We start from the raw sequence: 12,502 nt of genomic DNA, 5'->3' as shown, positions 1-12,502 counted from the left end.
CGTCATCGGCGAGAATAGTGTAGGAAAAGAAACAAAAGAAAAATAACAGGAGACAGGAAGGTCCCGTCCATGTCGATTGAGAAATTAGAGTCAATTTTCTAGCGCTTTTATAAATTAAAATTCCATCGGTAATACTTTCTAATAACCACAGCACATAAAAACTCCCTTCTCGCATTAGTCGATAGGTAAGGATCGAACAGAACATCCACTCGCCCCAGTTGCGTCGGTAGTCTGCCTCCTACAAGTAAAAGAAAAAATAACTGATTCCATACGCTACGGTCCGGTGTACCTCGCAACGTCCAAAGCACTTCATACACTCGAACTGTTAACCTCTCGATCGACGATCGTCCGAACAACAACGATCGGAGCCACGAAGACTCCTGCGCTGGTGGTAGGTCCGTTAGCCGTGGGATGAAATCGCTGGACAACTCAGGCAATCAACGACTCACAAACGCACAAAACCTCATCGATTGCAGTAATGAGACGTTGCCCGACCCATGTGGCTCAGGCATTTGGGTGAGCTCTCGTTTCTTGTCCGTTCGCTCGTACGCGCTTCACCAGCTGCGCGGGAGAAGAAATTCATCGTTCGATTTAAATTCCAGTAGCACACAAAAAAACGAATCAGCTAAATTGAGAGCTAAATGATTTTTAACTAATAATTTGTCTGTTGTGATGTTTTGACTCTCCCCGTCTGTCCAGACCACCTTCTAGCCGCTGTGATCATCAACATTATCCATCTTCACTGTTTCTTCGCATGCATCTGTACGTGAATGCTTCATTCTTGTGCCATCTTTTTGCTGCGTTTCATCTGAACCTGAAGACGATCCTACTCAGTCGAGCATATGGAAACGATGAACTGGGATGGACTACGATACATTTCTCGTCTTGTTTTTTCTCCCTTCTATCGACCGAACAAACGCTCAATATGGAACGCGAACTGGTGCCACTGACGCTAAGCTAGTAAGCCGCAGGAGGAGTAGTTTGTTTGTTGCACGTTGTTACCTACCCAGCAAATCGAGGCGAGTCGACGAGTCATTCAAGCTCAATGCTTAAAATATCATAATCATCTCGCCCGATTAGGTCGAACTGGATGGTGGGCAGCTGGTATTTGGCTGACGAGCAGTTGGGTGTTTCGGAAGGCACTCTCCCATTTGAAGGTGGCCAAACGTGAAAGAGACGAAACGGTGAAATCCAACGGGTGTAGCTAGCAAAAATAGTTAGTAGTGAATTATTGGCTTCTCGGGTGTAATTAGACTGCACATCAAGATGGAGGTCGAAACAACGTTTAGCCTCAATTGAGGTTCGTTCGCGAGGATCCTTCCCTGCCGTTGAGTTAAACATTCTGCCCTCGAAGTGCTTCGTGTCAGGTTCCAAATCGCGGAATCGTGAACCAACGAATTGGAGGTTTTAGGCCTTTTTCGTGGTTGCTGTAAAGACGTGCCTGTGAGTGAACTCTATTTTATTGCACGGTCGTGCGAAATTTCATCGTACTTGTGGAGTGATAATGCGAGAGAAGGGAATGCCAATTTAACATTTGTGTACAAATTCATTAGCAGAAAAGGAAAGGATTTTGAATGTAGCTTATTGTACAAGATGAGTTTATGAGTTTATACAGAAGAAATGCTTTAAATTGCTGTGCTTCATTAAATCTATGATCGCCGGGATAATTTGCAGTAAAACATGTAAAGCATCTATCAGAAATGAGATGCTTGAGGTGACTGTATTCTCTAGAAGCACTCCTCTAATAAAAAAAGTAAACTTCATGTCTTTAAAAAGTATATTTTTTATAGTTTGATCTTGGTTTTGACCAATACATTTCGCTAATATATCATACAGTCAATATGCTTAGAGAATGCTCCCTTCGTCTTCTATTTCAAAATAACCTGGCAACAACTAATTTTTTTTTGTTTATGTTTTTCGATATTCCTTCGATTCGGACACCTAGTCAATAAAATATTTGGATACTTGAGCAAACCATTGAATGAGGGCGGTCCCGTGGTACAGTTGTTAACTCGCACTGCTTAACAATATGCTCGTCGTGGGTTAAAACCTAGAATGAACCGCCTCCCGTAGCAAGGACTGACTATGTGGTTGCGTGGTAATCAAAAAGTCCCGAAAGCCTGTATAGGTAGTTACGCCAAGAAGAAGAATGAATGTAAGCATTGATTTATTGTAGTATTCCTTTACACATCTCTCGCGTAAAGTAAAATTCAGGTCCAAGGACGCACATTGATTGATTGTGCAACTAGAACTTATCCCTAACCATTATTTGTATATTTGTCTCAGTTCAACGTTTTTTTGAATTTTCCTTGAATCCAAGTAATGAGAGTTTGCTTGTACTTTTTATCCATTTTCGCGACAAATTAACATAAAACTATTGAGTTCCCTTGAATTAATAGGGTTATATTTTTATCTTCTTCTTCTATTTGGAGTAACGTCCTACGCGGACATGCCGACCTATACAGGCTTTCGAGACTTAATTCATTAACCACGCAGCCGGATAGTCAATCCTTGCTACGACGGTCCATTCTAGGCTTAAACTCATGACGGGCATGTTATTGAGTCGTTCGAGTTGACGACTGTACCACGGGGCCGCCCCGGAGGTAAAATGGTACAGTCGTGTTATTATATTTTTATGATGTTTGTAAAAAAATCATCTACACATATGAAGATTATCTTCGCACCAAATAACATTTACCTAGTGGTTTAATCTACTAACAAACGGGTTTGACAAACCAAATTGTATATTCCTGTATCAATCTTCAGGAAAACAATCGTAGATCCTTTTTACAAAAATCGATATGTAATGTAAAGACTGGTATAATCGCGTAAATTATGACGATTTAATTAATTTTATGATATTGTATTATCACCAAATATCAGCAAGGTTTCAATAATGATTAACACAGTGATTACTTTGGCGTTATGCTATAATTCTTGATCTTCCCGTGTTCGTAGTGCCATTTCTCTATTTTCGCCTCTTTTAGCTTAATAGATTTATTTTAAACATGTAGTAGCAAACAGCAACATTAACAAACTTGTCAACCATACCCTTTTTATTTGTGATAATCTCTAAAATATTACAACCGCAATTGTTTTATACATTCCGTAAAGCTGCTTCCCTTCGCTTCGAAATTTTGGAGTTCTGGTTAACGGCTCATTTGCAATGGTAATGTATTCTGTACAGTTAGCACTCGCCAAACATCATTATTGTAATTCGTTATGTAAGCAATTCCTACCACTGTTGTGTGTTGCTCAAAGCATAATTTCCTCTTCATGCGCACATCAGAGACACCGAACATTAAATCTACATACAGTGGCAAAGGGTTGGTCACACGCAGATAACACTGTCTTTTAGTGGGAATAACTATGAGTATTTTGTTTTCGAAAGATAGCTTTGCACTATATACTTTTACCATCAATCGCTAAAAACAATCAATCAATGAAGAACAAGTTTAGAATCAGTAAACAACATCAGGTCATTTCCGCAAACGTAACATAAACCCCTACAAAACTACTTCTAACTCGCACTGTATCGAGACAGTTTCGGACCTAGCGCTATTTCATACACTGTACAACAATCTTATAAAATAAACAATCACTTTACATTCAAATGTATGCACCCTACCAGTAGAGGGAACCGCGCAAAACGGAACTGAAATAGCCACGGTTAGGGATCAGAAGATGCTTTCGCTCTCTAACCACAAACGTAAATCGACCGAATCAGAGTCGAATGCTGATCCGGTTTAGTTGTCTTCCTATCATCCTCAACTCTTCTTTCTCGTGCCATACCCTCCCCCCCCCTCCCTTTGCAACCACTCAATTGCACTCTCCTACCACACAACAATATATTTCCCTTTCGCGTTGCGATACGATCGATGATCAAGAACGAGCCAAAACCTGAGCGGAAAAGCTGACTTCATCAAGGCTCAGCGTGTTTTGGTTTGTTTATCGCCACCGTGCGGGGAAGTTTTGTTTGCCTTTAGCCTTTCAGCTGCAGTAGCTGGCGCGAAATCCCGCCAACGACGACAACTGTACCGAGGTCACAGCTTGATGAATATTAAACGCGACCAAATCTTAAAATCAACAAACATATTGAAAGTCTACCCCAGTGTTTGTGCGCCCTTCCAGGCGGCGTGGTTAGTCGCGCTTCGCAAAGGACTTTGTCGCTTGTGTGGTTGTGTGTACTTAACAGCTATCTTCATCCTTCGAACCCCTGCCGTTCTGCACCCGAATCTTTGCACCAATCAAACGCTCCGTTCAATCCGTTACCCCTTTGGAGCTGTTTGGAGTACAGAGCAACGTTATCCGAGAGATTGCGGAAGGAGAGTATGTTCTGCTCCTTGTCATAAACCAAGAACCTTCTGTCCGGGATGTTCGTTTCCCATCGTTGTTCTGAAGTTGAAGGTTTTCCGTTTTGTCCCACTTCTATGTTCCTCTATGTTCCAGCCTTCGCCCTGGGACTTTATTCCAATAAGCTATGTATAAACATTCACGGAAACAAAATTTACTATGTAAATGCGATTGAAGTATGTGTTGCAATGATTTAACTTAGATAAAACACTTTTAAAAACGCATGCTCAATATCCTTCCTAGGCGAGGAAAGAACGCGAATTTAATCAATTTTATTTTATTTTATTTTTTTTTCGTTCGCCTCTGGATTTTTCCGACAGAGGATTTACGCCTTCGCTGGATTAAGGATAATGGACTTTGAGTGCTTGTTGGATATTCGTGTTAAAAAAATAGGAGTAGAGTATTGAATGCCGCATACATTAGATTTTATCCATACTTTGCCTAGGCCAATTCTTTGCGAAGAAGCTAGCTGCAGTTCTTTCTTGATATTCTTACTTTAGAGATCTTTAGGAAACTCCCACCAAAACACACTTTCTTTATAATGTTTTTTTTTCTTTCGTTTTTATCTATTGCACTCATGAAATTATCAAACCAACCCGTCGTGTCACACAATTTCTGTTCACACACATATACACCCGCACACAATGGTTCCGGATTTCGACGCTCCGTCCGCATTCGCTCGCGTCCGTGGATCATTTTAATGTGCTGGAATGCTCCTTCCCAAACATATCATAAATGAAATTATCAGCCAGGCAGCAGCTCGCAGGCAAAACAAAATAAAACAGACATTATGTTGATTGATTGATCATGTTACCGATATGCACCGCTCTGCGATGTGAGGAGGAGCATGGGGTGCGAGTGTGGCCGCGTTCCCGGTGGCAAGACGAGCTGAAAGAACCTCGCTGCAAAGCCAAAAGCAGCCTGGGAAGAGGTGAATGATGTTTCAATTTTTACAACTCAGTTCGGTTGTGGGGTTCGTGAACGAAGGAGCAGCAGTAACAGCAGCACCATGAGCTGGTCAAAATTTGTACTCCGGCCGGCCATTCGGACGGACATTTTCTGCTTCATCACGATCATCAGCCTGCAGTTGGTCTCGTGAGAGGATCACTGCACTGTGCTGGGATGGCTGCTCGACAGCACACTACAACTCAATATACCAAAATTGACCGCATAATCAGTAAAACAAATCTCCATAAAACCAAAACTCCCTAACCGTTGCTCCCCTACGTTACAGGGCCTGAAGGACGCCTTTCGATAATCTTCGGTCAAAATCGCGACTGATTCTGGGCGGAATCGTGATTGTTTTTACGAAACGTACATCAACCTAGGCTGGCGACGATTGTTCGTTTCCTGCCATCTCTTGGACTCCAAGAGCCACGAACAAAAAAAAAAACACACAAATCACTGTCCCGTGCTGTCCTTTTTTATTGTTGTTGTTCCAGTGTTTCATGCATTCTGGAGGCTAGCGAGAGGGAAAAGGACTGGTGAAGTCCTGAGAATGTTGTGGTGTGTTTGAGAAATTAATTTCTCTCCCTGCTCTTAACCCTCAAACCTCTCTAACCCTTGGTTGACCCGCGGGTCTGTGAGCATTCACCCCTTTCCTAGCGATGCTTAAGATGATCGATCTGAATTCGAATGAATGTTTGAAATCACGACTCCGGGTGATTATCCGGAGTTGAGGAAGGTGTAAGCGGGTCGCGACACCTCTGGCGAACGCCAGCGCGAGATGGCGCCATCGCGAGCGATATCGAGCTCAACACGTGAGGATCGACGGAGGGTGCCTGAGATTCATGGGAGGAAAAATCAATTCTTCTGGACCCTAAGTTTCATTCCATCGTTTCGTCTGCTTCTTGGAGCTTGTTTGTCTGTTACTATTACGCGTACTTTTCTTCTTTTCGCCAGCAGGTAAGAAAGAACTGCGCAATCCGAACACTTTGGGTTTGGGAGGCCTTGGGTGCAATTATTATTTACATTGCTTCCTCCACTGGAAATTACCGAGTATAAATAACATATCAATTATTCCATTGAGCAAAATTATTAAACATCTATTTTGTGCTGCTAGCGTTCGCCAAGCCTTGTTAAGCGCGCTCGAAATCTGTTCATGCTTGCACGTCCGCTCTCCAAACTAAGCTTTTTAGGAGCCTCGCGCACCAACAGTTGATGGTTAAGTAAATCTGGTTTTGATCGATCACGATCGATCGCACCGTTTGCAATAGACACACCGTGTACGACTAAGGCTAGTCGATTGCGGTCGATAAACTAGTCTGGGTGCTTTATGACGCCATCGCTTTCGTCGGATCATGTGTTACACTCGCAATTCGCTGGAAACCTGTTTCGAATGGAATGTAAGCAGTGCATTAAATCATACAAAAGTTTTGTTGTATTGTTGTTCAGAACCTCTCGATCACATACTACTGATCAAATAGAATGATACAGAGCCAATTTCGAATGCAATATCGCGAGCTGAGAATGGACTAATTGTTAGAAATGGGCTCTTTAAACTTTTTCTTCTACGTACAAATACTGAAGCATTTAAACATTCGTAAGTTTAGAAAAAAATCGTAATTAGAAAAATGTAATGATTAAGGTAGTAGTACAGTCGTCAGCTCGTACGACTTAACAACATGCCCGTCATGGGTTCAATCCCCAAATAGACCGCGCCGCCATACGTAGGACTGACTATCCTGCTATGGGGGGGGAATCAATTAGTCACTGAAAGCCAAAGCCCACAAGTGGGTACAGGCAGGCCTTGACCGACATCGGTTGTTGAGCCAAAGAAGAAGAAGGTAGTAGTATCATTGAGCGATCGGTGCAATCTGCTTCATATTATGTGTAAATTAACAAGTTAATGAAATAAAGCTTGTCATTTTAGGTATGATTTCTTGGGAAAAGGCGCTTCAAGCCAGTGGCGATTCTTAGATGATAACGTTCCTTTCGTTATGTGCTAAATATTTATTGGTAAATTGTAAACTGTAAACTTTTACTTTGAATACACAACAAATTAATAATATAGTTTCCCGTTTTACCTAAGACAGATGCACCAATCAAATTTCTTGATTGTTTGCATCAAAATACTATATTTTATAGGTGGGGGAGGGTAGTGAAAATATTGAAGTAACCATACACGGAGCCCCCAAATCGACAGGACTCCTGGCGGCCGCTCAGTACGTTTTCCGTGAAACCCGTCATTGATGCTTAGTTACATATTTATTTATTTATTTATTCATTTATTTATTTATTTATTTATTTATTTATTTATCTTTTTAGTCATTTATTTATTTATTTAATTATTCATCAAATTATTTATTATTTATTTAGTATTTCTTGATAAAGTATCTGGCCTTTGTAGCCTACATACATTACTCAAAAATTAAAGGACATATAACTAAGAGTTCCTATGATCTAGTGGTATACATACATTCTTTTAAATGTCGCTAACATTTAGTAAAATCGAAGAACAAGTCAATTACACTCGAATAACCATTAAAAGTGTTTAATATCAAAAGTAATGAATCCCTGGCACAACACAAACGAGAACGATGATCAAAGTATAAAAATTGTCTGTTGCTTAAATTTCTACTTGGGACGAACATATTGACTAGTAACAACAATTGTGACCAGTCAGTACTTTAAAAACAAACATGAACTGACCTAAAAGCTGACAGCGTTTTTTATATGGTAGAATGTGTGTATCAGTGTATCAGTGAATCAGTGTATCTTCACGGAAGCTATTGTATTGCGTTGATACTTAAATGCTGCTAATACAAAACTGTATACGATACAACCTGTCCTCTGAATGAACAAACCTACTCATCTTCATCTACCATACTACTACAAAACATCCAGGATTTAAGGTTCGTAATATTTATATACGTTTCGCCCATAAATGGCTTCCAATATGGGTAAAAAGGAGAAAACAATCAATATACACTTCCCACATTAATCCTTTTTCAGCAGCCAGACACTAATCAGCATGCAGCTGAACCCGTTAGCAATCTAACCGACCCAGCTTGCACGTATTCACTGCCGAGGGCACCGTGTCGGAAAACCCATTCAGCGGCCGCATCTAGCCAACGGTCCCTAGGTGTGCTTGCAATAAACAGATTTTACGGATATCTTTCGATCTAATTTAATAACGCGACAGCTACAGCCACACTATGCCAACTCGCTTGTCCGCTCACAGGGCCTCGGCTGAATGCACACGCATTCGAACGCATCGTGAGGAACACAACCGGAGTGTCGAATAGATGAAGCCTGCGGTTTGTGCGGAGTATCCTTTTTTCTTCCTTACTTTGCTTTGCTCTTTCACACCCGACTACCATCCCTACTACGATCCTCTGTGTCGCCCGTCCCTATCCGTAACTGTTTCGTTCGTTATTTATCTTTCAATCAGTGATGCTGGTGGCGTTTGCTGTGGTTCGTTTGGTTCGTCCTACCGTGTCTCAAATTCATCAACGGATCAGCAAACGACGCATTCGGGGTGGTTTTCGTTCCAAATGGAAAAAAGGGGCTAACATAGGTGTTTCATTATTTACGCCTTGCTACCCTCAAAGCCCTACCTAGCGAGTCCCGGTGACGGTGTGGAATACGGTGCTTGTTGCACTTCTCGTCCTCGCTTCGTCCACGATGCCTATTGGCTCGGATTGGGATTTACGGTGGACTCGAAACGTATCGTCCACAAAATGGCCTACCGATCAGGGTTCATCTGGAAACCTATGCTCTTCTGGGTGCTCCTTGTTCGCAAGATATCGATCAGGCAGACAAATTGCACTAAAATGTCTGTGTTGTGACATTCCGGTGACAATCGCCGTTGCGAGCCAGCTGCTCCAAAATTAGGCACAACGGAATTATAATAAAAAGAAGAATCATAGCTAGCCACACTTTGCCATCGTGTTGTTTGAAGTGGATATTTGACATTATTTACCGTGCCCGATCCGTTACCGTTAATGGTTTACGAGTATTGCTATTGCTGTTTATTTGGCGATGGACTTTTGCCAACAGAAAACCCACAAGCTTGATTGGATGCTAAACAGCTCTTGTACTTTATGTATCATATTTGAATAATATACTCCAAACACATGCTGTTTGTTTCGCCAACATGCTTTTACAAGCATTATAATATTTAAGTTGATTATCTGTGCATAAAAATCTACGTTAGTGTTTATACATATGAATAAAAAAGGATTTAAAATAATAATACTCAATAATAATACTATTTGAAAATTATTTTTGTTAATTGTGGAATTGATACAATGGAATGGATCGTTTGATACATAAACCATAATATTTCATTCTGTTCATGAATTGTAAATAATTATCAATGTACCTTTAATCTCAGCTCAAGTGATCTATGTGATATATGCAACGGGCTTGCGTTTGTACAGGATATCAATTGCTATCAGCATGATTTGATCAAATCATGAATTCTGTTTCAGATATTAAGTCCCTGCTAAAATCGTACCTTTTTATCTTTCACACCATCCCTTTGTGTCACAGTTTCATCTATCTCGGTTTCATCTGCTCAGATACGCTTATTCGACTGCACGTTTCCCGTCACCCGGTACCCGGTTTTACCACAATGATCATTATCAACCATTTTGGAAAAATATGTTCAGAACTTGACACCTTCGTTCAGAGTATGTTCGATTGAATCGTGCTGGATAAGATATTAGTTTAATATTTCCGTCTATTTATCCTTGACTCTTTCCGTTACCCTTACTTTGGGGACTTCTTTTCTTTCATGTCCTTACAGATGGTTTTCTATTTAGAGTGAAATCATTCCAGGAAGTGCGTTTGCTCACACTGTTAGACACAAACTAACCATCGATTGCTCTTGCTGTTGTATTCGAGCCGATGCCGGTAAATTAAACAAGGTTTATTCACTGTATACTGGTGCACGATTGTTTTATTCTTTTGGTGAGCATATATACTGATTTGGCCGGTCTCGTAGTACAGTCGTCAACTCGTACGACTTAACAACATGCCCGTCATGGGTTCAATCCCCAAATAGACCGCGCCGCCATACGTAGGACTGACTATCGTGCTATGGGGGGAGAGGGGGGGGGAATCAATTAGTCACTGAAAGCCAAGCACACAAGTGGTTACAGGCAGGCCTTGACCGACATCGGTTGTTGAGCCAAAGAAGAAGATATACTGATTTCACGTAAAATATTAATTATGAAATCAACATTAATGAACGTCATTCCTTGATATTCTTAATGAACGTCAATCGTATTTCTAGGTATAAATTAAAGTTGAATCTTCAACGCTTCTAAATATATGTAATTATTTGAAGTGAACTTTAAATTCGCAAGATCATTTATTTTATACAACTAAATCAAAGTACAAACCTGTGACCCATTTGTAAACCTTTACTCATAACGCAACCTGACATCTAACTCGCAACACAGAGAATAGAAAGCAATCAGTGGAAAAATGTATTGCGTGAAAACCGTCCGGATCGTTGAATCTGACACAAAACCATTTGTCATTACGATTGTTCGTGAGCGTGACTTGCCAACGAAAAAATGCGATGAGTGAACATTCTGTTGACATTTCTTCCTTTGGTGTGTGTGTGTGTGTGTGTGTTTGGTGTAGCGTTTTAATTTTCGCGCTTCGCTTGCGTTCCCGCCCGGTCCAGTGTGCTACTGGCAGGTTCGTGCTGAACGCTACCAATCTCTGCAATCGCCCCAAAAAGGCAGGCGAATGAAATAACAAATGGGTAAAATCCTGAGAGGGAAACAACAACCGAGGGGAGAGCCCACCAAGTACACACACTTACACACACACACACAAACTCACATAAAAGCTCAACTTTTCCCCACGGATGGGCTAATTTAGATTGCTACCGGTGCGATTACGCTCGCGGAAGGACGATTTGTAATCTAAGTGATGACGGGAAATGTGTCTGTTTTGCTACTGAAGCTACTGCTATGTAGCGCACACGCTCGTCCAACCGGTACACGCGACTGCACTGCTGCTGCTGTTCACAGTTTCTTCTCGGCGCGATGTTTTCACGGAAAAGCTCCGCGTCATAGGTACCCCGGTGTGACTGATGATGGTGGAGATTTTCGTCATGCATCATGTCACCGGTAACAAAATGGATGTACGGTCGGTTTTTTGGGGCCGATTGTTTTTCACTTTCCACCCCGGGTCACAGTCACACCCGGGTCGTCACACAATAGCTCATAAATGGGCAAAGACCAACACTTCTGCGGCGCAGAACTCTCGAGTGCTCCAAATTAAAACATTATTGTGGCTCCTCGCCAGGAGCAATGAGGCTGACGATGATGGAAAAGTTTACTATGAAAGTATGAAAACTATACTTTGCTCTTATTAAATTTATTGCTATCACATTGTAAGGAAATATTACACAAAAACCGTTAGATCTATAGCAATTACAATTATACGGCAACGGTTTCGTACTTCAAGATGACAGATTTTGATACGGAAGCTTTAACATATGCTACTCCGGAACGGAGCTTTTAAATACAGTTCTATGGTAAGTAAGTAAGCACCAAAAAGTTGTAAATGCGTATAATGCAGTCCTATATTGTGAATATTTTTTAAAAATGTGTAATTTTGAAGCATTGTTTCTGATACAGCCCTTTAACCATACTTTGGCATAGATTCGCACTGTAACTACAATACGGATTGATTTATCGTTCCATTTCCTTTTGCGCTATAGGATGCTAATATTGAGAGAAATAAAATAAACACTCCACCAAAGCTGCAAATGCAAACGCTTTTCGCAAACAACAAACTTCTTGCCATTGAACACCGCCCTAATCATTTTTACAGCGGCCATCATGTTCGTGCAATTTATCGCAAACCCTTGCTCATTATCTCAATTCGTATGCACCTTCGCTCCATCTGTCTGTTATTCTTTCATTTTATTTATTTTTTTAACTTGTTTGTCCGTTACCCATCGTATGATTTTGGCTCACAGCAGACTGCTGCCCATGGTCGCTGGCCGTAAGCTACCCAGCCATCAGGCGTGCGTGCGTGTGTATCTTTTTTTTCTGTATCCAATACACCCCCCCCCCCCTTCACGCTCTTGCTCACACCCCAGCACTGGTGTTCCGTGCCCGGACAGCTTGAGCAGCTTCATTCAACAGAATTCGCTTCGGTTCGTTTTCTCACGCAAAGC

This window comes from Anopheles arabiensis, chromosome 2 (genome assembly GCF_016920715.1).
Source record: "Anopheles arabiensis isolate DONGOLA chromosome 2, AaraD3, whole genome shotgun sequence".
NCBI classification, from domain to species: Eukaryota; Metazoa; Arthropoda; class Insecta; order Diptera; family Culicidae; genus Anopheles; species Anopheles arabiensis.
This window is presented reverse-complemented; position numbering follows the sequence as displayed.